Genomic DNA, 26,978 nt, shown 5'->3' with positions numbered 1-26,978 from the left:
TGTAAGTGTCTGTATGTAAGTGTCTCAGTGTCTGTATGTAAGTATCTGTATGTAAGTGTCTGTTTGTAAGTGTCTGTATGTAAGTGTCTGTATGTAAGTGTCTCAGTGTCTGTATGTAAGTGTCTGTATGTAAGTGTCTCAGTGTCTGTATGTAAATGTCTGTATGTAAGTGTCTGTATGTAAGTGTCTTAGTGTCTGTATGTAAGTGTCTGTATGTAATTGTCTGTATGTAAGTGTCTTTATGTAAGAGTCTGTATGTAAGTGTCTGTATGTAAGTGTCTAAGTGTCTGTATGTAAGTATCTTTATGTAAGAGTCTGTATGTAAGTGTCTGTATGTAAGTGTCTAAGTGTCTGTATGTAAGGGTCTGTATGTAAGCGTCTGTATGTAAGTGTCTGTATGTAAGTGTCTGTATGTAAGTGTTTGTATGTAAGTGTCTGTATGTAAGTGTCTCAGTGTCTGTTTGTGTCAGTATGTAAGTGTCTGTATGTAAGTGTCTGTATGTAAGTGTCTGTATGTAAGTCTCAGTGTCTGTAAGTAAGTGTCTGTATGTAAGTGCCTTATGTAAGTGTCTGTATGTAAGTGTGTGTATGTAAGTGTCTGTATGTAAGTGTCTCAGTGTCTGTATGTAAATGTCTTTATGTAAGTGTCTGTATGTAAGTGTCTGTATGTAAGTGTCTGTATGTAAGTCTCAGTGTCTGTAAGTAAGTGTCTAAGTAAGAGTCTGTATGTAAGTGTCTGTATGTAAGTGTCTGTATGTTAAGTGTTTGTATGTAAGTGTCTGTATGTGAATATCTCAGTGTCTGTATGTAAGTGTCTGTATGTAAGTGTCTCAGTGTCTGTATGTAAGTGTCTGTATGTAAGAGTCTGTATGTAAGTGTCTGTATGTAAGTGTCTGTATGATAAGTGTCTGTATGTAAGTGTCTGTATGTAAGTATCTCAGTGCCTGTATGTAAGTTTCTGTATGTAAGTGTCTGTATGTAAGTGTCTCAGTGTCTGTATGTAAGTGTCTGTATGTAAGTGTCTGTATGTAAGTATCTGTATGTAAATGTCTGTGTGTAAGTGTCTGTATGTAAGTGTCTCAGTGTCTGTATGTAAGTGTCTGTATGTAATTGTCTGTATGTAAGTGTCTTTATGTAAGAGTCTGTATGTAAGTGTCTGTATGTAAGTGTCTAAGTGTCTGTATGTAAGTGTCTTTATGTAAGAGTCTGTATGTAAGTGTCTGTATGTAAGTGTCTAAGTGCCTGTATGTAAGGGTCTGTATGTAAGTGTCTGTATGTAAGTGTCTGTATTTAAGTGTCTGTATGTAAGTGTATGTATGTAAGTGTCTGTATGTAAGTGTCTCAGTGTCTGTTTGTGTCAGTATGTAAGTGTCTGTATGTAAGTGTCTATGTAAGTGTCTGTATGTAAGTGCCTGTATGTAAGTGTCTGTATGTAAGTGTGTGTATGTAAGTGTCTCAGTGTCTGTATGTAAGTGTCTGTATGTAAGCGTCTGTATGTAAGTGTCTATGTAAGTGTCTCAGTGTCTTTATGTAAATGTCTGTATGTACGTGTCTCAGTGTCTGTATGTAAGTGTCTCAGTGTCTGTATGTAAGTGTCTGTATGTAAGTGTCTGTATGTAAGTGTCTGTATGTAAGTGTCTGTATGTAAGTGTCTCAGTGTCTGTATGTAAGTGTCTGTATGTAAGTGTCTCAGTGTCTGTATGTAAATGTCTGTATGTAAGTGTCTGTATGTAAGTGTCTTAGTGTCTGTATGTAAGTGTCTGTATGTTATTGTCTGTATGTAAGTATCTTTATGTAAGAGTCTGTATGTAAGTGTCTGTATGTAAGTGTCTAAGTGTCTGTATGTAAGTGTCTCAGTGTCTGTATGTAAGTGTCTGTATGTAAGTGTCTCAGTGTCTGTATGTAAGTGTCTGTATGTAAGTGTCTGTTTGTAAGTGTCTGTATGTAAGTGTCTGTATGTAAGTGTCTCAGTGTCTGTATGTAAGTGTCTGTATGTAAGTGTCTCAGTGTCTGTATGTAAGTGTCTGTATGTAAGTGTCTAAGTGTCTGTATGTAAGTATCTTTATGTAAGAGTCTGTATGTAAGTGTCTGTATGTAAGTGTCTAAGTGTCTGTATGTAAGGGTCTGTATGTAAGTGTCTGTATGTAAGTGTCTGTATGTAAGTGTCTGTATGTAAGTGTTTGTATGTAAGTGTCTGTATGTAAGTGTCTCAGTGTCTGTTTGTGTCAGTATGTAAGTGTCTGTATGTAAGTGTCTGTATGTAAGTGTCTGTATGTAAGTCTCAGTGTCTGTAAGTAAGTGTCTGTATGTAAGTGCCTTATGTAAGTGTCTGTATGTAAGTGTGTGTATGTAAGTGTCTGTATGTAAGTGTCTCAGTGTCTGTATGTAAATGTCTTTATGTAAGTGTCTGTATGTAAGTGTCTGTATGTAAGTGTCTGTATGTAAGTCTCAGTGTCTGTAAGTAAGTGTCTAAGTAAGTGTCTGTATGTAAGTGTCTGTATGTAAGTGTCTGTATGTTAAGTGTTTGTATGTAAGTGTCTGTATGTGAATATCTCAGTGTCTGTATGTAAGTGTCTGTATGTAAGTGTCTCAGTGTCTGTATGTAAGTGTCTGTATGTAAGAGTCTGTATGTAAGTGTCTGTATGTAAGTGTCTGTATGTTAAGTGTCTGTATGTAAGTGTCTGTATGTAAGTATCTCAGTGTCTGTATGTAAGTTTCTGTATGTAAGTGTCTGTATGTAAGTGTCTCAGTGTCTGTATGTAAGTGTCTGTATGTAAGTGTCTGTATGTAAGTATCTGTATGTAAATGTCTGTGTGTAAGTGTCTGTATGTAAGTGTCTCAATGTCTGTATGTAAGTGTCTGTATGTAAGAGTCTGTATGTAAGTGTCTGTATGTAAGTGTCTGTATGTTAAGTGTCTGTATGTAAGTGTCTGTATGTAAGTATCTCAGTGTCTGTATGTAAGTTTCTGTATGTAAGTGTCTGTATGTAAGTGTCTCAGTGTCGGTATGTAAGTGTCTGTATGTAAGTTTCTGTATGTAAGTATCTGTATGTAAATGTCTGTGTGTAAGTGTCTGTATGTAAGTGTCTTAGTGTCTGTATGTAAGTGTATGTATGTAATTGTCTGTATGTAAGTGTCTAAGTGTCTGTATGTAAGTGTCTTTATGTAAGAGTCTGTATGTAAGTGTCTGTATGTAAGTGTCTAAGTGTCTGTATGTAAGTGTCTTTATGTAAGAGTCTGTATGATAGTGTCTGTATGTAAGTGTCTAAGTGTCTGTATGTAAGTGTCTTTATGTAAGAGTCTGTATGTAAGTGTCTGTATGTAAGTGTCTAAGTGTCTGTATGTAAGGGTCTGTATGTAAGTGTTTGTATGTAAGTGTCTGTATGTAAGTGTCTCAGTGTCTGTTTGTGTCAGTATGTAAGTGTCTGTATGTAAGTGTCTATGTAAGTGTCTGTATGTAAGTGCCTGTATGTAAGTGTCTGTATGTAAGTGTGTGTATGTAAGTGTCTGTATGTAAGTGTCTGTATGTAAGTATCTCTATGTAAATGTCTGTGTGTAAGTGTATGTATGTTAGTGTCTTAGTGTCTGTATGTAAGTGTCTGTATGTAAGTGTCTGTATGTGTCTGTATGTAAGTGTCTGTATGTAAGTGTCTGTATGTAAGTGGCTGTATGTAATTGTCTGTAAGTGTCTGTATGTAAGTATCTGTATGTAAGTTTCTGTATGTAAGTGTCTCTATGCAAGTATCTGTATGTAAGTGTCTGTATGTAAGTGTCTGTATGTAAATGTCTCAGTGTCTGTATGTAAGTGTCTGTATGTAAGCGTCTGTATATAAGTGTCTCAGTGTCTGTATGTAAGTGTCTTATGTAAGTGTCTGTATGTAAGTGTCTCAGTGTCTGTATGTAAGTGTCTGTATGTAAGCGTCTGTATGTAAGTGTCTATGTAAGTGTCTCAGTGTCTTTATGTAAAGGTCTGTATGTAAGTGTCTCAGTGTCTGTATGTAAGTGTCTCAGTGTCTGTATGTAAGTGTCTGTATGTAATTGTCTGTATGTAAGTGTCTGTATGTAAGTGTCTGTATGTAAGTGTCTCAGTGTCTGTATGTAAGTGTCTGTATGTAAGTGTCTCAGTGTCTGTATGTAAATGTCTGTATGTAAGTGTCTGTATGTAAGAGTCTGTATGTAAGTGTCTGTATGTAAGTGTCTAAGTGTCTGTATGTAAGGGTCTGTATGTAAGTGTCTGTATGTAAGTGTCTGTATGTAAGTGTCTGTATGTAAGTGTCTCAGTGTCTGTATGTAAGTGTCTGTATGTAAGTGTCTCAGTGTCTGTATGTAAATGTCTGTATGTAAGGGTCTGTATGTAAGTGTCTGTATGTAAGTGTCTGTATGTAAGTGTCTGTATGTAAGTGTTTGTATGTAAGTGTCTGTATGTAAGTGTCTCAGTGTCTGTTTGTGTCAGTATGTAAGTGTCTGTATTTAAGTTTCTGTATGTAAGTGTCTGTATGTAAGTCTCAGTGTCTGTAAGTAAGTGTCTGTATGTAAGTGCCTGTATGTAAGTGTCTGTATGTAAGTGTGTGTATGTAAGTGTCTGTGTGTAAGTGTCTGTATGTAAGTGTCTCAGTGTCTGTATGTAAATGTCTTTATGTAAGTGTCTATATGTAAGTGTCTGTATGTAAGTGTCTGAATGTAAGTCTCAGTGTCTGTAAGTAAGTGTCTAAGTAAGTGTCTGTATGTAAGTGTCTGTATGTAAGTGTCTGTATGTTAAGTGTTTGTATGTAAGTGTCTGTATGTGAATATCTCAGTGTCTGTATGTAAGTGTCTGTATGTAAGTGTCTGTATGTAAGTGTCTCAGTGTCTGTATGTAAGTGTCTGTATGTAAGAGTCTGTATGTAAGTGTCTCTATGTAAGTGTCTGTATGTAAGTGTCTGTATGTAAGTATCTCAGTGTCTGTATGTAATTTTCTGTATGTAAGTGTCTGTATGTAAGTGTCTCAGTGTCTGTATGTAAGTGTCTGTATGTAAGTGTCTGTATGTAAGTATCTGTATGTAAATGTCTGTGTGTAAGTGTCTGTATGTAAGTGTCTTAGTGTCTGTATGTAAGTGTCTGTATGTAATTGTCTGTATGTAAGTGTCTTTATGTAAGAGTCTGTATGTAAGTGTCTGTATGTAAGTGTCTAAGTGTCTGTATGTAAGTGTCTTTATGTAAGAGTCTGTATGTAAGTGTCTGTATGTAAGTGTCTAAGTGCCTGTATGTAAGGGTCTGTATGTAAGTGTCTGTATGTAAGTGTCTGTATTTAAGTGTCTGTATGTAAGTGTATGTATGTAAGTGTCTGTATGTAAGTGTCTCAGTGTCTGTTTGTGTCAGTATGTAAGTGTCTGTATGTAAGTGTCTATGTAAGTGTCTGTATGTAAGTGCCTGTATGTAAGTGTCTGTATGTAATTGTGTGTATGTAAGTGTCTCAGTGTCTGTATGTAAGTGTCTGTATGTAAGCGTCTGTATGTAAGTGTCTATGTAAGTGTCTCAGTGTCTTTATGTAAATGTCTGTATGTAAGTGTCTCAGTGTCTGTATGTAAGTGTCTCAGTGTCTGTATGCAAGTGTCTGTATGTAAGTGTCTCAGTGTCTGTATGTAAATGTCTTTATGTAAGTGTCTGTATGTAAGTGTCTGTATGTAAGTGTCTGTATGTAAGTCTCAGTGTCTGTAAGTAAGTGTCTAAGTAAGAGTCTGTATGTAAGTGTCTGTATGTAAGTGTCTGTATGTTAAGTGTTTGTATGTAAGTGTCTGTATGTGAATATCTCAGTGTCTGTATGTAAGTGTCTGTATGTAAGTGTCTCAGTGTCTGTATGTAAGTGTCTGTATGTAAGAGTCTGTATGTAAGTGTCTGTATGTAAGTGTCTGTATGATAAGTGTCTGTATGTAAGTGTCTGTATGTAAGTATCTCAGTGCCTGTATGTAAGTTTCTGTATGTAAGTGTCTGTATGTAAGTGTCTCAGTGTCTGTATGTAAGTGTCTGTATGTAAGTGTCTGTATGTAAGTATCTGTATGTAAATGTCTGTGTGTAAGTGTCTGTATGTAAGTGTCTTAGTGTCTATATATAAGTGTCTGTATGTAAGTGTCTGTATGTGTCTGTATGTAAGTGTCTGTATGTAAGTGTCTGTATGTAAGTGTCTGTATGTAAGTGTCTGTATGGAAGTGGCTGTATGTAAGTGTCTGTAAGTGTCTGTATGTAAGTGTCTGTATTTAAGTGTCTGTATGTAAGTGTATGTATGTAAGTGTCTGTATGTAAGTGTCTCAGTGTCTGTTTGTGTCAGTATGTAAGTGTCTGTATGTAAGTGTCTATGTAAGTGTCTGTATGCAAGTTCCTGTATGTAAGTGTCTGTATGTAAGTGTGTGTATGTAAGTGTCTCAGTGTCTGTATGTAAGTGTCTGTATGTAAGCGTCTGTATGTAAGTGTCTATGTAAGTGTCTCAGTGTCTTTATGTAAATGTCTGTATGTAAGTGTCTCAGTGTCTGTATGTAAGTGTCTCAGTGTCTGTATGTAAGTGTCTGTATGTAAGTGTCTGTATGTAAGTGTCTGTATGTAAGTGTCTGTATGTAAGTGTCTCAGTGTCTGTATGTAAGTGTCTGTATGTAAGTGTCTCAGTGTCTGTATGTAAATGTCTGTATGTAAGTGTCTGTATGTAAGTGTCTTAGTGTCTGTATGTAAGTGTCTGTATGTTATTGTCTGTATGTAAGTATCTTTATGTAAGAGTCTGTATGTAAGTGTCTGTATGTAAGTGTCTAAGTGTCTGTATGTAAGTGTCTCAGTGTCTGTATGTAAGTGTCTGTATGTAAGTGTCTCAGTGTCTGTATGTAAGTATCTGTATGTAAGTGTCTGTTTGTAAGTGTCTGTATGTAAGTGTCTGTATGTAAGTGTCTCAGTGTCTGTATGTAAGTGTCTGTATGTAAGTGTCTCAGTGTCTGTATGTAAATGTCTGTATGTAAGTGTCTGTATGTAAGTGTCTTAGTGTCTGTATGTAAGTGTCTGTATGTAATTGTCTGTATGTAAGTGTCTTTATGTAAGAGTCTGTATGTAAGTGTCTGTATGTAAGTGTCTAAGTGTCTGTATGTAAGTATCTTTATGTAAGAGTCTGTATGTAAGTGTCTGTATGTAAGTGTCTAAGTGTCTGTATGTAAGGGTCTGTATGTAAGCGTCTGTATGTAAGTGTCTGTATGTAAGTGTCTGTATGTAAGTGTTTGTATGTAAGTGTCTGTATGTAAGTGTCTCAGTGTCTGTTTGTGTCAGTATGTAAGTGTCTGTATGTAAGTGTCTGTATGTAAGTGTCTGTATGTAAGTCTCAGTGTCTGTAAGTAAGTGTCTGTATGTAAGTGCCTTATGTAAGTGTCTGTATGTAAGTGTGTGTATGTAAGTGTCTGTATGTAAGTGTCTCAGTGTCTGTATGTAAATGTCTTTATGTAAGTGTATGTATGTAAGTGTCTGTATGTAAGTGTCTGTATGTAAGTCTCAGTGTCTGTAAGTAAGTGTCTAAGTAAGAGTCTGTATGTAAGTGTCTGTATGTAAGTGTCTGTATGTTAAGTGTTTGTATGTAAGTGTCTGTATGTGAATATCTCAGTGTCTGTATGTAAGTGTCTGTATGTAAGTGTCTCAGTGTCTGTATGTAAGTGTCTGTATGTAAGAGTCTGTATGTAAGTGTCTGTATGTAAGTGTCTGTATGATAAGTGTCTGTATGTAAGTGTCTGTATGTAAGTATCTCAGTGCCTGTATGTAAGTTTCTGTATGTAAGTGTCTGTATGTAAGTGTCTCAGTGTCTGTATGTAAGTGTCTGTATGTAAGTGTCTGTATGTAAGTATCTGTATGTAAATGTCTGTGTGTAAGTGTCTGTATGTAAGTGTCTTAGTGTCTATATATAAGTGTCTGTATGTAAGTGTCTGTATGTGTCTGTATGTAAGTGTCTGTATGTAAGTGTCTGTATGTAAGTGTCTGTATGTAAGTGTCTGTATGGAAGTGGCTGTATGTAAGTGTCTGTAAGTGTCTGTATGTAAGTGTCTGCATGTAAGTGTCTGTATGTAAGTGTCTGTATGTAAGTGTCTCAGTGTCTGTATATAAGTGTATGTATGTAATTGTCTGTATGTAAGTGTCTTTATGTAAGAGTCCGTATGTAAGTGTCTTTATGTAAGTGTCTGTATGTAAGTGTCTGTATGTAAGTGTCTCAGTGTCTGTATGTAAATGTCTGTATGTAAGTGTCTGTATGTAAGTGTCTTAGTGTCTGTATGTAAGTGTCTGTATGTAATTGTCTGTATGTAAGTGTCTTTATGTAAGAGTCTGTATGTAAGTGTCTGTATGTAAGTGTCTAAGTGTCTGTATGTAAGTGTCTGTATGTAAGAGTCTGTATGTAAGTGTCTGTATGTAAGTGTCTGTATGTTAAGTGTCTGTATGTAAGTGTCTGTATGTAAGTATCTCAGTGTCTGTATGTAAGTTTCTGTATGTAAGTATCTCTATGTAAATGTCTGTGTGTAAGTGTCTGTATGTAAGTGTCTTAGTGTCTGTATGTAAGTGTCTGTATGTAAGTGTCTGTATGTAAGTGTCTGTATGTAAGTGTCTGTATGTAAGTGTTTGTATGTAAGTGTCTGTATGTAAGTGGCTGTATGTAAGTGTCTGTAAGTGTCTGTATGTAAGTATCTGTATGTAAGTGTCTGTATGTAAGTTTCTGTATGTAAGTGTCTCTATGCAAGTATCTGTATGTAAGTGTCTGTATGTAAGTGTCTGTATGTAAATGTCTCAGTGTCTGTATGTAAGTGTCTGTATGTAAGCGTCTGTATATAAGTGTCTCAGTGTCTGTATGTAAGTGTCTGTATGTAAGTGTCTGTAAGTGTCTGTATGTAAGTATCTGTATGTAAGTGTCTGTATGTAAGTTTCTGTATGTAAGTGTCTCTATGCAAGTATCTGTATGTAAGTGTCTGTATGTAAGTGTCTGTATGTAAATGTCTCAGTGTCTGTATGTAAGTGTCTGTATGTAAGCGTCTGTATATAAGTGTCTCAGTGTCTGTATGTAAGTGTCTGTATGTAAGTGTCTGTATGTAAGTGTCTGTATGTAAGTGTCTGTATGTAAGTGTTTGTATGTAAGTGTCTGTATGTAAGTGTCTCAGTGTCTGTTTGTGTCAGTATGTAAGTGTCTGTATGTAAGTTTCTGTATGTAAGTGTCTGTATGTAAGTCTCAGTGTCTGTAAGTAAGTGTCTGTATGTAAGTGCCTGTATGTAAGTGTCTGTATGTAAGTGTGTGTATGTAAATGTCTGTATGTAAGTGTCTGTATGTAAGTGTCTCAGTGTCTGTATGTAAATGTCTTTATGTAAGTGTCTATATGTAAGTGTCTGTATGTAAGTGTCTGAATGTAAGTCTCAGTGTCTGTAAGTAAGAGTCTAAGTAAGTGTCTGTATGTAAGTGTCTGTATGTAAGTGTCTGTATGTTAAGTGTTTGTATGTAAGTGTCTGTATGTGAATATCTCAGTGTCTGTATGTAAGTGTCTGTATGTAAGTGTCTGTATGTAAGTGTCTCAGTGTCTGTATGTAAGTGTCTGTATGTAAGAGTCTGTATGTAAGTGTCTCTATGTAAGTGTCTGTATGTAAGTGTCTGTATGTAAGTATCTCAGTGTCTGTATGTAATTTTCTGTATGTAAGTGTCTGTATGTAAGTGTCTCAGTGTCTGTATGTAAGTGTCTGTATGTAAGTGTCTGTATGTAAGTATCTGTATGTAAATGTCTGTGTGTAAGTGTCTGTATGTAAGTGTCTCAGTGTCTGTATGTAAGTGTCTGTATGTAATTGTCTGTATGTAAGTGTCTTTATGTAAGAGTCTGTATGTAAGTGTCTGTATGTAAGTGTCTAAGTGTCTGTATGTAAGTGTCTTTATGTAAGAGTCTGTATGTAAGTGTCTGTATGTAAGTGTCTAAGTGCCTGTATGTAAGGGTCTGTATGTAAGTGTCTGTATGTAAGTGTCTGTATTTAAGTGTCTGTATGTAAGTGTATGTATGTAAGTGTCTGTATGTAAGTGTCTCAGTGTCTGTTTGTGTCAGTATGTAAGTGTCTGTATGTAAGTGTCTATGTAAGTGTCTGTATGTAAGTGCCTGTATGTAAGTGTCTGTATGTAAGTGTGTGTATGTAAGTGTCTCAGTGTCTGTATGTAAGTGTCTGTATGTAAGCGTCTGTATGTAAGTGTCTATGTAAGTGTCTCAGTGTCTTTATGTAAATGTCTGTATGTACGTGTCTCAGTGTCTGTATGTAAGTGTCTCAGTGTCTGTATGTAAGTGTCTGTATGTAAGTGTCTGTATGTAAGTGTCTGTATGTAAGTGTCTCAGTGTCTGTATGTAAGTGTCTGTATGTAAGTGTCTCAGTGTCTGTATGTAAATGTCTGTATGTAAGTGTCTGTATGTAAGTGTCTTAGTGTCTGTATGTAAGTGTCTGTATGTTATTGTCTGTATGTAAGTATCTTTATGTAAGAGTCTGTATGTAAGTGTCTGTATGTAAGTGTCTAAGTGTCTGTATGTAAGTGTCTCAGTGTCTGTATGTAAGTGTCTGTATGTAAGTGTCTCAGTGTCTGTATGTAAGTGTCTGTATGTAAGTGTCTGTTTGTAAGTGTCTGTATGTAAGTGTCTGTATGTAAGTGTCTCAGTGTCTGTATGTAAGTGTCTGTATGTAAGTGTCTCAGTGTCTGTATGTAAGTGTCTGTATGTAAGTGTCTAAGTGTCTGTATGTAAGTATCTTTATGTAAGAGTCTGTATGTAAGTGTCTGTATGTAAGTGTCTAAGTGTCTGTATGTAAGGGTCTGTATGTAAGTGTCTGTATGTAAGTGTCTGTATGTAAGTGTCTGTATGTAAGTGTTTGTATGTAAGTGTCTGTATGTAAGTGTCTCAGTGTCTGTTTGTGTCAGTATGTAAGTGTCTGTATGTAAGTGTCTGTATGTAAGTGTCTGTATGTAAGTCTCAGTGTCTGTAAGTAAGTGTCTGTATGTAAGTGCCTTATGTAAGTGTCTGTATGTAAGTGTGTGTATGTAAGTGTCTGTATGTAAGTGTCTCAGTGTCTGTATGTAAATGTCTTTATGTAAGTGTCTGTATGTAAGTGTCTGTATGTAAGTGTCTGTATGTAAGTCTCAGTGTCTGTAAGTAAGTGTCTAAGTAAGTGTCTGTATGTAAGTGTCTGTATGTAAGTGTCTGTATGTTAAGTGTTTGTATGTAAGTGTCTGTATGTGAATATCTCAGTGTCTGTATGTAAGTGTCTGTATGTAAGTGTCTCAGTGTCTGTATGTAAGTGTCTGTATGTAAGAGTCTGTATGTAAGTGTCTGTATGTAAGTGTCTGTATGTTAAGTGTCTGTATGTAAGTGTCTGTATGTAAGTATCTCAGTGTCTGTATGTAAGTTTCTGTATGTAAGTGTCTGTATGTAAGTGTCTCAGTGTCTGTATGTAAGTGTCTGTATGTAAGTGTCTGTATGTAAGTATCTGTATGTAAATGTCTGTGTGTAAGTGTCTGTATGTAAGTGTCTCAATGTCTGTATGTAAGTGTCTGTATGTAAGAGTCTGTATGTAAGTGTCTGTATGTAAGTGTCTGTATGTTAAGTGTCTGTATGTAAGTGTCTGTATGTAAGTATCTCAGTGTCTGTATGTAAGTTTCTGTATGTAAGTGTCTGTATGTAAGTGTCTCAGTGTCGGTATGTAAGTGTCTGTATGTAAGTTTCTGTATGTAAGTATCTGTATGTAAATGTCTGTGTGTAAGTGTCTGTATGTAAGTGTCTTAGTGTCTGTATGTAAGTGTCTTTATGTAATTGTCTGTATGTAAGTGTCTAAGTGTCTGTATGTAAGTGTCTTTATGTAAGAGTCTGTATGTAAGTGTCTGTATGTAAGTGTCTAAGTGTCTGTATGTAAGTGTCTTTATGTAAGAGTCTGTATGATAGTGTCTGTATGTAAGTGTCTAAGTGTCTGTATGTAAGTGTCTTTATGTAAGAGTCTGTATGTAAGTGTCTGTATGTAAGTGTCTAAGTGTCTGTATGTAAGGGTCTGTATGTAAGTGTTTGTATGTAAGTGTCTGTATGTAAGTGTCTCAGTGTCTGTTTGTGTCAGTATGTAAGTGTCTGTATGTAAGTGTCTATGTAAGTGTCTGTATGTAAGTGCCTGTATGTAAGTGTCTGTATGTAAGTGTGTGTATGTAAGTGTCTGTATGTAAGTGTCTGTATGTAAGTATCTCTATGTAAATGTCTGTGTGTAAGTGTCTGTATGTAAGTGTCTTAGTGTCTGTATGTAAGTGTCTGTATGTAAGTGTCTGTATGTGTCTGTATGTAAGTGTCTGTATGTAAGTGTCTGTATGTGTCTGTATGTAAGTATCTCTATGTAAATGTCTGTGTGTAAGTGTCTGTATGTAAGTGTCTTAGTGTCTGTATGTAAGTGTCTGTATGTAAGTGTCTGTATGTGTCTGTATGTAAGTGTCTGTATGTAAGTGTCTGTATGTGTCTGTATGTAAGTGTCTGTATGTAAGTGTCTGTATGTAAGTGTCTGTATGTAAGTGTCTGTATGGAAGTGGCTGTATGTAAGTGTCTGTAAGTGTCTGTATGTAAGTGTCTGTATGTAAGTGTCTGTATGTAAGTGTCTGTATGTAAGTGTCTCAGTGTCTGTATATAAGTGTATGTATGTAATTGTCTGTATGTAAGTGTCTTTATGTAAGAGTCCGTATGTAAGTGTCTGTATGTAAGTGTCTGTATGTAAGTGTCTGTATGTAAGTGTCTCAGTGTCTGTATGTAAATGTCTGTATGTAAGTGTCTGTATGTAAGTGTCTTAGTGTCTGTATGTAAGTGTCTGTATGTAATTGTCTGTATGTAAGTGTCTTTATGTAAGAGTCCGTATGTAAGTGTCTGTATGTAAGTGTCTAAGTGTCTGTATGTAAGTATCTTTATGTAAGAGTCTGTATGTAAGTATCTGTATGTAAGTGTCTCAGTGTCTGTTTGTGTCAGTATGTAAGTGTCTGTGTGTAAGTGTCTGTATGTAAGTGTCTAAGTGTCTGTATGTAAGTATCTTTATGTAAGAGTCTGTATGTAAGTGTCTGTATGTAAGTGTCTCAGTGTCTGTTTGTGTCAGTATGTAAGTGTCTGTATGTAAGTGTCTGTATGTAAGTGTCTGTATGTAAGTCTCAGTGTCTGTAAGTAAGTGTCTGTATGTAAGTGCCTGTATGTAAGTGTCTGTATGTAAGTGTGTGTATGTAAGTGTCTGTATGTAAGTGTGATGTATGTAAGTGTCTCAGTGTCTGTATGTAAATGTCTTTATGTAAGTGTCTGTATGTAAGTGTCTGTATGTAAGTGTCTGTATGTAAGTCTCAGTGTCTGTAAGTAAGTGTCTAAGTAAGTGTCTGTATGTAAGTGTCTGTATGTAAGTGTCTGTATGTTAAGTGTTTGTATGTAAGTGTCTGTATGTGAATATCTCAGTGTCTGTATGTAAGTGTCTGTATGTAAGTGTCTGTATGTGTAGGGGTGCTATGGGGAATAAACACATGGCACGGGAAGGTGTGGTTCACCCACACCTTGGTGGCTACAACAACGTCCGCTAAGGCTCCAGTGGGTATAAAGTGCGGGGAGCCAGGGAGCTCGGGGCAGAGTGTGGGGCCCGAGGCTGAAGCAACCAGTGAAGAAAGAAGGCCAGCTAGGTGAGACCCTGGAACTCCTGTGACCGCTGCCCTTTTCAGGGCCGGCACAGCAAGCCAGTGGTGCGGCCCCAGAGCCCCAGAGTCAGAGTCCTTCTAAGGGCCGGTCTGGTCGGCGGGGTGCCGAGATCTGTGCCTAACCAGGGCCGGATCTGATAGCCTCCCTTAGAGCCCTACCAGGAGGAACTGGGAGCCTAGAGCTTAGGCTAAAGAGCCTGGGGTGTGTTCCTGAGTTATACGGGTGGAGGGGCCGCTACCCCTTCTAGTGTAACCCTTGTTAAGGTTTAAATAAATAGTGCTGCTTCTATTCTGCCGTCTCCGTATCCTGGAACCCACTACAACTGGTGTCAGAAGTGGTCTTAAAATGGACACAAGGAGTACAAACCGATCACAGGAACCCCAGGAGAAGGACGGCTCGCCTGGGATTGCGCCAGAGGCCGCGGCCGACGATCCTGGGATGTCCCAGACGCCCCAACAGCAGCCGCCGCTGGAGGAGTGGCCGCCGATGGAGGACGGGTTGCAGGCGGCTCACTCTCGACTGGCTGAGCTGCTGTATGCCGCGGCTTCCACGCTGGAGGAAATCAACCGCGCGGGGCTGCGGGCGCAAAGGCGGCAGAGAGACGAACGCCGTTCAACGGCCATTCCCGCCGAAACACAGCCACCAGATTTCGGATTTGCCGCCATGACAGTGTCCGCCACGGCGATTGGAGGGTCACAGCTCCACGTGGACGCTGTGGGCCAATCAGCGGTGGTGACGTCTTCACCAACGGACGCCCGCTGTCAGGACCAATCGGCGGGCGCATCGTCATCACCTGCGCGACCACCGATGGGTGTCCCCAGCCCCACAAACACCGGTGGAGAGGCCGGAAATGGCGCGCGGCACCTCTCAGAGACGAAGCCATCGTTTCAACAACGCCTGCCGGTGTTGAAGGAGTTCGTTTCAGACGGCGGCGACTGGGGGGCCTTTCAACGCCGCTTTCTCGCTCATCAAGAGATGGCCGGCTGGACGGACAACGAGGCGTTGAGTGCGCTACCGGCCATGCTGGACGATGACGCCCTTGCTACGCTCATCACAGCTCCCAGATCAACGCGATCTACGCTACAGTCGGCGCTCCAGGTCCTCACCATAGTCTACGGGCCATCGTCGGACTGCCGCAAACTCTTCCACGAGCGGTGCAGGGGCCAGAAGGAGCCACCGCTGGCGTATCGCACGGCTCTCCTGGCCCTCGCAAAAGCGGCTTTCCCGCGGATGGACGGCGAAGGGGTGGACGCGATGGTGACGGAGAAGCTCCTGGCGTTGGCCCAGGAGCTACAGATCGTCATCGTCGCAGAGGACGACGCGGACATGTGCTCCTTGCGGGCAGCAAGACACATCCACGCGCACCTGATAGCGCAGCGTCGATCACCTCTCGTCCCCAAGGGCGCAGCTGCGGTGTGCGCTGGGACGCCGACCATCCCCCCCTCCGAGGAGGTCTTCGCGGCGGGTCGCCCGGTGGAGTGGAGATCCGGAGGGAGGCCGGCTCGGACCACACCGGATTGCCAGGAGCACCCCAAGGCGCTCATCACGTGCTACAACTGTGGCCGCAAGGGCCACGTGGCTGCAGAATGCCGGGCGCCTCGTCAACGACAGCCGGGACGGTCGGACGGCGCTCCAGCCTACAGGCCTCCGCATCGCAACCCGGCAAGTCGCGGCACCCCACATGCTCGGCCTGTGCACACACCTGTCCCCACCTCGCGGGTTTCGGTGTACGGGCCTCGGGGTACGCCCATTGGTTTGTTGGGTGGTGGCGGGGTCGAGAGGGTGCTCGGGCCGGGGCAGTGGACGGAATTGGCCCACCGCATTGTTGCTGCGTCGGCAGGCTCGTCCGTGGTCGCGGGTCGCATTGACGGGGTCGAGGTGCGTATCCTCGTCGATACGGGAGCTTCGGCGACCATTGTGTCAGACTTGATTTATAATATTCTTCCCGTTCAAAGCCGCCCCTTGCTCCCAGTCACCGTTCCGTGTTATGCAGCGAACGGGGGTTCGCTGGGTATCATAGGCCAAATTCGAGCACAAATTTGCATTGGCAATATCAAACTCTCCGGGCCGATATTAGTCTCGTCCTCGCTGGCGGTTCCGTGCTTGTTGGGGACGGACTTTTTGGGCAAAATGCCAATTAAAATTCTAATTGATCAGGGTTGCATCGAGCTTCCCTCGGGCCGACGGGTAACATTCCTGCCTTCCCCTGTCACCTCAAGGGCAGCGTGCGCGTCGATACAAGCGTTCGTCACTCGGACGGTGCGTGTACCTCCCGGGGCGCAAATGCTCGTGCCCCTTCGCTTGCATCGGCCTTTCGTGCCCGGTGTTCTGGACCAGGGAATTCTGTTAGGGCCCTCGAGGGCTGGGGAAAACGGGCTGGATCTGGTGGCCGCTCAAACGCTCGTTAAGGGGAGCGATGACCCGTTTATCCTCGTCCTTAACGTTGGCGTACAGACGGCCGTCGTTCCTCAGGGAACTGTGCTCGCGCACGCGACACCGGTCCCCGTGGTAGACACGGTTATGGGTAATGTGGGGACCGATCCTCTGGCTCAACCGCATTCTGAGGGGGACGATAGTTGGATGGACACACTATGTTCGGGCACGAGTGATCTGTCCGACTCCCAGCGTGCCGGCCTACGCACCCTTCTGACGGAATTTTCCGATGTTTTTAGTAAACACAAATATGACATTGGGTGCACGAAATTGTTGCGTCACCACATTGACACGGGTGACAATGCCCCGGTACGCCAGAATCCTTTTCGGTTAAGTCCGGCCGAAAAAGATCATGTCAAATTGGCAGTGGATGACATGCTGGCTGCAGACATCATAGCCCCTTCCACCAGTCCATGGGGAGCACCCATAGTGCTTGTCAAAAAGCACGATGGGTCCTTGCGATTCTGTGTGGATTTTCGCCGCCTTAATAAGATCTCCGTGGCCGACGCGTATCCACTTCCCCGGATGGACGAATCTCTGGATGCTCTGGCTGGCGCACGTTTTTTTTCTACGTTGGACTTGTTATCCGGATTCTGGCAACTCCCATTGGATGATGAGTCCAAGCCAAAGACTGCGTTTCGCACACCACACGGCCTATTCCAATTTAACCGGTTACCTATGGGATTACACTCCGCTCCGGCGACATTTCAGCGCCTTATGGAACTGGTTTTGGCTGGCTTACAGTGGAACGTCTGTTTGATCTATCTGGATGACGTCATCGTGTTCAGCAAGACATTTGACGAACACCTTTTGCGCTTGCGCGCCGTGTTCCTCAAAATGCGTGCTGCGAATTTGAAATTTAAGCCGCAAAAGTGCCACCTGCTACGGGAATCCGTACGCTATTTGGGGCACATCGTCAGCCGCTCGGGCATATCCACCGATCCCGCAAAGACGCAGTGTGTCAACTCCTGGCCAACCCCCACCTCGGTGGCTGAGGTCAGGAGTTTCATTGGATTTGCGTCTTATTACCGGCGGTTCGTCGCGGATTTCGCGACCATTGCTAAGCCCTTACACGCTCTGACGGCGAAGGGAGTGAAATTTCACTGGGGCCAGGAGGAGAAGGTCGCTTTTTGTTCCCTTCGCGACGCACTCGTGCGGGCCCCTCCATTGAGCTACCCCGATTTTTCGGAACCCTTCCTGCTCGATACAGACGCCAGCAATACGGGCATTGGGGGTGTGCTCTCACAGGTGATCTGTGGTGTGGAATGCGTCGTGGCTTATGGCAGTAGGGTTTTGTCTCCGGCGGAACAGAGATACTGCGTCACGCGTCGGGAACTCTTGGCTATTGTATTTTTTATGCAACAGTATCGCCCATACCTGTACGGTCGGCATTTCACTGTCCGTACGGACCATGCGGCATTACAATATGTCTTGCGGGTGACACAGCCTTCGGGGCAATTGTCCCGATGGCTCGAAATCCTTCAGGATTATGATTTCACGACCACATATCGGAAGGGTGCTCGGCACACTAATGCGGATGCGCTGTCTCGCCTGCCGCCCGCCTCAGATTGTGCTTGTCTCAGGGGATCGGGGCGTTGTAAGCCGCCAGAGGATAGCCCCCCCTTAGATATCCCGGTTCTCGCTGCTGCCACTGAGGACCCCTTGCCTGAGGGTCCTGTCGGGGAGGGAGGTGCGGACTCCTTGCTGGGGTTGTCCGTTGCGGAATGGGGGCGCCTCCAGATGGAGGACGCATCCCTCCTCGCGTTGCGTTGTCGCGCAGGGGGTTCCGTGCGGGGGGTCGCGGGGATTGATTCGTACGGGCTGCTCCAGGGGCTCCTAATGCATTGGGATGGGAGGGCCTGCCGTCACAGGCTTGTGGTGCCATCCGCTTTGCGGGGTAAGGCCGTTTGGGCCGCACACGAGCGACTTTTGCACCTGGGGACCCACAAGACCCTTGCCGTGCTCCAGCTGGATTTCTTCTGGCCGGGTATGGCAAGGGATGTGGATGACCTCCTGGGTGCATGCACTCAGTGCGCCCAACGAAAACCACCAGCGAAAGGCGCCTGCCCACCGCTACAATCTATCACGGTCTCTCGGGTTAACGAACTCGTCGCACTCGATATATTGGGGCCCTTCCCTGCGACCCCTAGGGGTAACAAGTACCTGCTGGTTGGCGTGGAATATTTCACCCGATGGCCTATGGCATGGCCTCTTGCTAACCAGTCAGCAGCAGCCGTTGCCGAGGCCTTTGTCCAGGGCTATGTCCTCGACAAGGGTGCTCCCGAACGGCTGCTGACTGACCAAGGGAAGAACTTCTCTGGCGTCCTTCTGCACGAGGTGTGTGCGCTTCTTGGTACGAAAAAGATTCGCACTTCCCCCTATCACCCACAAACCGATGGCATGGTGGAGCGGCTGCATAGGACGCTCACATCTATGTTGTGTCACCAGGTGTGTGACTCCCAGACCGATTGGGACCTTCACATTCCGGGGGTTTTGGCCGCCTATAGAATGGCTCCTCACGCGGCAACCGGCTTCTCGCCGTTCTTTTTGATGTACGGTCGCGACGTTGACCCACCAATTGCGAATCAGCTCCGCGTCTCGGAAACCAGCAGAAAATCGAAATTGGCCGACCACGTTAAATTTAATATCCTGAGGTTGACCGAGGCGCGGGAGGCAGCGGCCCAAAACTCTTCCTCTCGGCAGAAGGCCAACGAGAGGTTGCGATCGCGCCAATCACGCACACATGCGTGGAAGCCAGGCGATCAAGCCTGGCTGCACTGCCCTCAGGTGCCGTTGGCGACCTCGGCGAAATTGTTGCGGCCTTGGAGGGGCCCTGTGGTTATTGTGAAGGTTATGCGGCCGCAGTGCGTTCGTATCCAGTGGGGGAAACGCCGCTGGTACGTACACCCCTCGCGTCTGAAGCCGTTTGTGGCGCCGCGCGTCCCTCCACCACATTACACAGGCCGAGCATGTGATGTCTCCGCTGACTCCCGGACGGCGTCTTCGTCACCTGCCCTTGATGCTTCGCTAACTGTTCCACCTTCAGGCGCCTCAAGAATGACGGCTTCCAGCGCGCCTGCGCCACCCGGTGGGGACGGAGTTTGCCCTTCCGGGGTGACGGAAGACGGTGCACCTGCACAGCCGGTGCCCACTGCCTGGCCGACCGGACCCTCCCCCTACGATGGACCCGCAAATCGGACTCGCGCCAAAATGCGCCGCTTGTTGTAAAAATGGTTCTTGTTACTCTTGTTGTTCACTGTTAAGTTTTCTTGCTGCGTTGATGGGGGGGGGGGGGGTACAATGTATATGTGTATATAGTGTAATTTTGTATAGGTGGGTTGGGTTATTTATTGGGGTGTTCGTTCTTATGAGGCACGCACGGGTGGGGGTTTGTTGTGTTTATTGTTCGAGTATTGTTGCAGCCGGGACGGCTGCGGGTTACACGGGAGGGGGTGATGTAGGGGTGCTATGGGGAATAAACACATGGCACGGGAAGGTGTGGTTCACCCACACCTTGGTGGCTACAACAACGTCCGCTAAGGCTCCAGTGGGTATAAAGTGCGGGGAGCCAGGGAGCTCGGGGCAGAGTGTGGGGCCCGAGGCTGAAGCAACCAGTGAAGAAAGAAGGCCAGCTAGGTGAGACCCTGGAACTCCTGTGACCGCTGCCCTTTTCAGGGCCGGCACAGCAAGCCAGTGGTGCGGCCCCAGAGCCCCAGAGTCAGAGTCCTTCTAAGGGCCGGTCTGGTCGGCGGGGTGCCGAGATCTGTGCCTAACCAGGGCCGGATCTGATAGCCTCCCTTAGAGCCCTACCAGGAGGAACTGGGAGCCTAGAGCTTAGGCTAGAGAGCCTGGGGTGTGTTCCTGAGTTATACGGGTGGAGGGGCCGCTACCCCTTCTAGTGTAACCCTTGTTAAGGTTTAAATAAATAGTGCTGCTTCTATTCTGCCGTCTCCGTGTCCTGGAACCCACTACATATGTAAGAGTCTGTATGTAAGTGTCTGTATGTAAGTGTCTGTATGTTAAGTGTCTGTATGTAAGTGTCTGTATGTAAGTATCTCAGTGTCTGTATGTAAGTTTCTGTATGTAAGTGTCTGTATGTAAGTGTCTCAGTGTCTGTATGTAAGTGTCTGTATGTAAGTGTCTGTATGTAAGTATCTGTATGTAAATGTCTGTGTGTAAGTGTCTGTATGTAAGTGTCTTAGTGTCTGTATGTAAGTGTCTGTATGTAATTGTCTGTATGTAAGTGTCTTTATGTAAGAGTCTGTATGTAAGTGTCTGTATGTAAGTGTCTAAGTGTCTGTATGTAAGTGTCTTTATGTAAGAGTCTGTATGTAAGTGTCTGTATGTAAGTGTCTAAGGGCCTGTATGTAAGGTTCTGTATGTAAGTGTCTGTATGTAAGTGTCTGTATTTTAGTGTCTGTATGTAAATGTATGTATGTAAGTGTCTGTATGTAAGTGTCTCAGTGTCTGTTTGTGTCAGTAGGTAAGTGTCTGTATGTAAGTGTCTATGTAAGTGTCTGTATGTAAGTGCCTGTATGTAAGTGTCTGTATGTAAGTGTGTGTATGTAAGTGTCTGTATGTAAGTGTCTGTATGTAAGTATCTCTATGTAAATGTCTGTGTGTAAGTGTCTGTATGTAAGTGTCTTAGTGTCTGTATGTAAGTGTCTGTATGTAAGTGTCTGTATGTAAGTGTCTGTATGTAAGTGTCTGTATGTAAGTGTCTGTATGTAAGTGGCTGTATGTAAGTGTCTGTAAGTGTCTGTATGTAAGTATCTGTATGTAAGTGTCTGTATGTAAGTTTCTGTATGTAAGTGTCTCTATGCAAGTATCTGTATGTAAGTGTCTGTATGTAAGTTTCTGTATGTAAATGTCTCAGTGTCTGTATGTAAGTGTCTGTATGTAAGCGTCTGTATATAAGTGTCTCAGTGTCTGTATGTAAGTGTCTGTATGTAAGTGTCTGTATGTAAGTGTCTCAGTGTCTGTATGTAAGTGTCTGTATGTAAGCATCTGTATGTAAGTGTCTATGTAAGTGTCTCAGTGTCTTTATGTAAATGTCTGTATGTAAGTGTCTCAGTGTCTGTATGTAAGTGTCTCAGTGTCTGTATGTAAGTGTCTGTATGTAAGTGTCTGTATGTAAGTGTCTGTATGTAAGTGTCTGTATGTAAGTGTCTCAGTGTCTGTATGTAAGTGTCTGTATGTAAGTGTCTCAGTGTCTGTATGTAAATGTCTGTATGTAAGTGTCTGTATGTAAGTGTCTTAGTGTCTGTATGTAAGTGTCTGTATGTTATTGTCTGTATGTAAGTATCTTTATGTAAGAGTCTGTATGTAAGTGTCTGTATGTAAGTGTCTAAGTGTCTGTATGTAAGGGTCTGTATGTAAGTGTCTGTATGTAAGTGTCTGTATGTAAGTGTCTGTATGTAAGTGTCTCAGTGGCTGTATGTAAGTATCTGTATGTAATTGTCTGTATGTAAGTGTCTTTATGTAAGAGTCTGTATGTAAGTGTCTGTATGTAAGTGTCTAAGTGTTTGTATGTAAGTGTCTTTATGTAAGAGTCTGTATGTAAGTGTCTGTATGTAAGTGTCTAAGTGCCTGTATGTAAGGTTCTGTATGTAAGTGTCTGTATGTAAGTGTCTGTATTTTAGTGTCTGTATGTAAGTGTATGTATGTAAGTGTCTGTATGTAAGTGTCTCAGTGTCTGTTTGTGTCAGTATGTAAGTGTCTGTATTTAAGTGTCTATGTAAGTGTCTGTATGTAAGTGCCTGTATGTAAGTGTCTGTATGTAAGTGTGTGTATGTAAGTGTCTGTATGTAAGTGTCTGTATGTAAGTATCTCTATGTAAATGTCTGTGTGTAAGTGTCTGTATGTAAGTGTCTTAGTGTCTGTATGTAAGTGTCTGTATGTAAGTGTCTGTATGTAAGTGTCTGTATGTAAGTGTCTGTATGTAAGTGTCTGTATGTAAGTGTCTGTATGTAAGTGGCTGTATGTAAGTGTCTGTAAGTGTCTGTATGTAAGTATCTGTATGTAAGTGTCTGTATGTAAGTTTCTGTATGTAAGTGTCTCTATGCAAGTATCTGTATGTAAGTGTCTGTATGTAAGTGTCTGTATGTAAATGTCTCAGTGTCTGTATGTAAGTGTCTGTATGTAAGCGTCTGTATATAAGTGTCTCAGTGTCTGTATGTAAGTGTCTGTATGTAAGTGTCTGTAAGTGTCTGTATGTAAGTATCTGTATGTAAGTGTCTGTATGTAAGTTTCTGTATGTAAGTGTCTCTATGCAAGTATCTGTATGTAAGTGTCTGTATGTACGTTTCTGTATGTAAATGTCTCAGTGTCTGTATGTAAGTGTCTGTATGTAAGCGTCTGTATATAAGTGTCTCAGTGTCTGTATGTAAGTGTCTGTATGTAAGTGTCTGTATGTAAGTGTCGGTATGTAAGTGTCTGTATGTAAGTGTTTGTATGTAAGTGTCTGTATGTAAGTGTCTCAGTGTCTGTTTGTGTCAGTATGTAAGTGTCTGTATGTAAGTTTCTGTATGTAAGTGTCTGTATGTAAGTCTCAGTGTCTGTAAGTAAGTGTCTGTATGTAAGTGCCTGTATGTAAGTGTCTGTATGTAAGTGTGTGTATGTAAGTGTCTGTATGTAAGTGTCTGTATGTAAGTGTCTCAGTGTCTGTATGTAAATGTCTTTATGTAAGTGTCTATATGTAAGTGTCTGTATGTAAGTGTCTGTATGTAAGTGTCTGTATGTAAGTTTCTGTATGTAAGTGTCTCTATGCAAGTATCTGTATGTAAGTGTCTGTATGTACGTGCGAGGGGCTGGTAACCCCTCCACCTTCAATTAATTACCACGAAACTACGAATTAAACTGAAATATGTAACAACTAAGCTTGTGCCGGAGGCCCCGGGGGGCCAGGCGTCTATGACGTCTCCTGGCCAAACCCCAATTGGCGGAGCCAGGAGATTGAATACCTACCCTCGGGGCTACTCCAGAAACAACGAAAAGCCACTACGGTTGGCCACGTGGAATGTTCGAACGCTCACTGCAGAGGAGAGGCTGCCACTCCTCTGTCGGAAGCTGGACCGGTACCGCCTGGATCTATGCGGCATTCAGGAGGTCCGGTGGACCGGCTCTGGCTCCTGCCACCATGAGGGGTGGACAGTCCTCTACTCGGGGCAGCAGACTGCCAAACAACAGGGTGTGGGTCTTCTTTTGAACAAAAGAATGAAGGGGGCGTGGGAGCGTGGCGGTGAGGTGTGGGAAGCTGTAAGCCCCAGGCTACTTTGGGCTCGCCTTCCCATCAACCGGAGGCGAGGAATGGTGGTCGTGGTTACTTATGCCCCCACCGAAGATGAACATCCGTGGAGGGATGCAGGCAAAGCCGATGAGTCAGATGCCTTCTATGACCTCCTGTCACAGGTGCTGGCTAAAGTGGCCCCTCGGGATAGAGTCATCATGTTGGGTGACTTCAATGCCCGAGTTGGTCATGATACTGGCACCTGGTCTGGAGTGATTGGAGGGCATGGGCCAGATCAGCTCAATAACAACGGTAGGAGGCTGCTAGATTTTTGTGCAGCCCATGGGCTTGTAATTACCAACACGCTGTTCCGGCATCGGCGCATCCACACAACATCATGGATGCATGCCGGGTCCAAGCAAGAACATCTGCTGGACTACATAGTGACGGACCAGCGAATGCGAGCCCATGTCCTTGACACCAGGACCTACCGTGGAGCTGATCTGCCCTCTGACCATCGACTAGTCATCTGTAAGATGCGCCTGCCATTCTTCCACTCCGGTGGTGGGTGTACACCCAGGACCCCATTCCAACCTAAAGTGGCCTGGTCTCAGTTATCTGATGAAAGTTGCAAGCGAGAATTTCATCATCGCTTGCGGCTGGGATTGGCATCGTCCCCGACTCCTCCTGATGTCGAGGGTAAATGGGCGAGGTTTAGGACTGTGACTCATGCAGCTGCAATGGCTGCTTTGGGTACGCGGTCCAGACCTCCCCAGACACCCTGGATGACAGAGGAGTTGTTCAGGATGGTTGAGAAAAAGCGACAGGCCCACTGTCATCGGCTACAGAATCCCACGTCAGAGAATGAGGAGGCTTACCGCAGCCTTCGCTCGGAGGTTCGGAGAGCCGTGAGGCGCTGCAAGGATGGGTGGTGGTCGCGGGTTGCTGAGGAGATGGAGTCTGCCTCAGTGGCCCGTGATCACAAATCTCTATTTAACTCCATCAAAAAAGTAACCTGCAGCGCCACACCTATTACCATCATTAGGGGAAAAAACGGTGATCCAATTTCCGACCCCCAGGAACAGGTTCGCAGATTTGCTGAGCATTTCTGTGAGGTCCTGGGGGAGGGAAAATCCCTCAGCCAGGAAAACATCGTGGCACAAAGTGAGGATGACCCTGCTGAGGCTGCGGTGCCTCAAATATTGGATGAAGTCACCCCCTGTGAGTGGCTGGCTGAGGTGCCAGCTGCTGATGAAGTATTGAAGGCGATCCGGAGTCTGAGACCAGGAAAGGCAGCGGGCAGAGATGATCTCCCAAGCGAAATGCTGAGGGAGGGTGGCGTTTGTGATCAGACTGCCCTATATGACATCATAACAACAGTCTGGACCACTGGACGGGTTCCGCAGGATTGGAAGGATGCCCTGGTGGTCCCCCTTTTTAAGAAGGGGGACCGCACAGACTGTAACAACTACAGGGGCATCTCACTCCTCAGTGTGCCGGGAAAGGTCCTGGCAAGGATTATTCAGCATCGCCTTGCCAGGCACGCTGAGGAGAGGCTTGCGGAGCCCCAATGCGGTTTCAGGAAAGGGCGGTCCTGCACAGATGCCATATTTTCTGTCCGTCTGCTACAGCAGAGGTGTAGGGAATTCCAACAAGACCTACATCTCTGCTTTATTGACCTGGTCAAGGCCTATGATACCATCAGTAGGCCTGGGCTCTGGGTCGTTCTTCGTGCTTTTGGAGTACCTGACCCTCTGCTCACGATCATTAAGGACCTTCATGATGGTGAGCGGGCCCGGGTAAAACTACGTGGCCGGGAGTCAGAGCCATTCCCTGTACACCTTGGGGTGCGACAGGGATGTCCTCTGGCTCCCACATTATTTAACATCTATTTTGACCACGTAGTTCGTGAAGCCTTCAATAGCTGTACCGGGGGAATCTCCATATGGTACAGATATAATGGGAGGCTAATCGACGCCCGGGTGCGGTCAAGGGATGGCTCCCTATTGCTCAACCACGTTATGTATGCTGATGACTTGGTAATAGCTGCTCAGTCAGAGGAGGAGTTGGAGACGCTGCTGCTGAGACTGGAGCGTGCCACTAAGAGGTGGGGCCTTACCATCAGCCCCACCAAAACTAAGCACCTGCCTGGGTATTTTGTACCATCGGACACTCCACCCCCACAACTCCCAATCGGTGATGGGGCAGTTGTGGAGAGAGTGGAGAGTTTCCCATACCTGGGCAGTGTGCTTATGACTGGCTCCAGTTTAACAGCAGAGGTCTCACTCCGAATCAGTCGAGCGGCAATATCTTTTCATCGGTTGCGTAACGCTGTGTGGAAGCTACCTGGTCTGTCGCTCCGCACTAAGCTTCAGGTCTTCTCGGCCACGGTCATTCCCTCCCTTCTCTACGCTTGCGAAACGTGGACCCCCCTAATGGAACATCTTCGCCGGTTAGAAACATTTAGGCTGACCTGCCTACGATCCATCCTGGGTTTAACCAGACTGGATTGTGTGAGGAGCTCACAAATCCTTGAAAGATCTGGGCAGGGTCCCATCGGTGAGCTCCTCCGGCAGGCAAGGCTGCGATGGCTGGGTCATGTAGCCCGCATGCCCAGCCACCGCATGCCGAAACAGCTTTTGTTTGGCCGGATTGAGGGGGCTAAGCGGGCGCGGCACGGGCTAGAGAAGAGATGGAGTGATGTGGTACAGGAGGACGTGGAGCTGAGTGGACTTGCCGATGACTGGTACCAGCGGTGTCAAGATCGGCCTCTGTGGAGGGGGCTCGTGAAGGATGCTACTGGGCAGTTGGAGGCAGTCGCCCTCCAACAACAACGGAGGGAGGAGGAGCGACGCTCACAACAGCGAGCGGAGCGCCGGGTGGCTAAAGCACAGCAGGTTGGCACAGTAGGGGGCACAGGTGGTGCATCAGCCAGTCATCTCAGTCAGTCGACCAGTGGCACCTGGGTCTGCCCCGTGACCTCCTGCCGGCGGGCGTTCGACACTTCACGTGGCCTCAGGGTGCACATAGCCTGGCACAAGCGTCGTGGTGACGTCACCGCCACTTAGTGGCGAATGGCGGTTGTTGTTGTTGTGAATGTAAGTCTCAGTGTCTGTAAGTAAGTGTCTAAGTAAGTGTCTGTATGTAAGTGTCTGTATGTAAGTGTCTGTATGTTAAGTGTTTGTATGTAAGTGTCTGTATGTGAATATCTCAGTGTCTGTATGTAAGTGTCTGTATATAAGTGTCTGTATGTAAGTGTCTCAGTGTCTGTATGTAAGTGTCTGTATGTAAGAGTCTGTATGTAAGTGTCTCTATGTAAGTGTCTGTATGTAAGTGTCTGTATGTAAGTATCTCAGTGTCTGTATGTAATTTTCTGTATGTAAGTGTCTGTATGTAAGTGTCTCAGTGTCTGTATGTAAGTGTCTGTATGTAAGTGTCTGTATGTAAGTATCTGTATGTAAATGTCTGTGTGTAAGTGTCTGTATGTAAGTGTCTTAGTGTCTGTATGTAAGTGTCTGTATGTAATTGTCTGTATGTAAGTGTCTTTATGTAAGAGTCTGTATGTAAGTGTCTGTATGTAAGTGTCTAAGTGTCTGTATGTAAGTGTCTTTATGTAAGAGTCTGTATGTAAGT

This window comes from Petromyzon marinus, unplaced genomic scaffold (genome assembly GCF_048934315.1).
Source record: "Petromyzon marinus isolate PM22_M1 ecotype Great Lakes invasive population unplaced genomic scaffold, UKy_Petmar_22M1.pri1.0 PM_G_Scaffold_34, whole genome shotgun sequence".
NCBI classification, from domain to species: domain Eukaryota; kingdom Metazoa; phylum Chordata; class Hyperoartia; order Petromyzontiformes; family Petromyzontidae; genus Petromyzon; species Petromyzon marinus.
Note: the sequence above shows the minus strand (reverse complement) of the source record.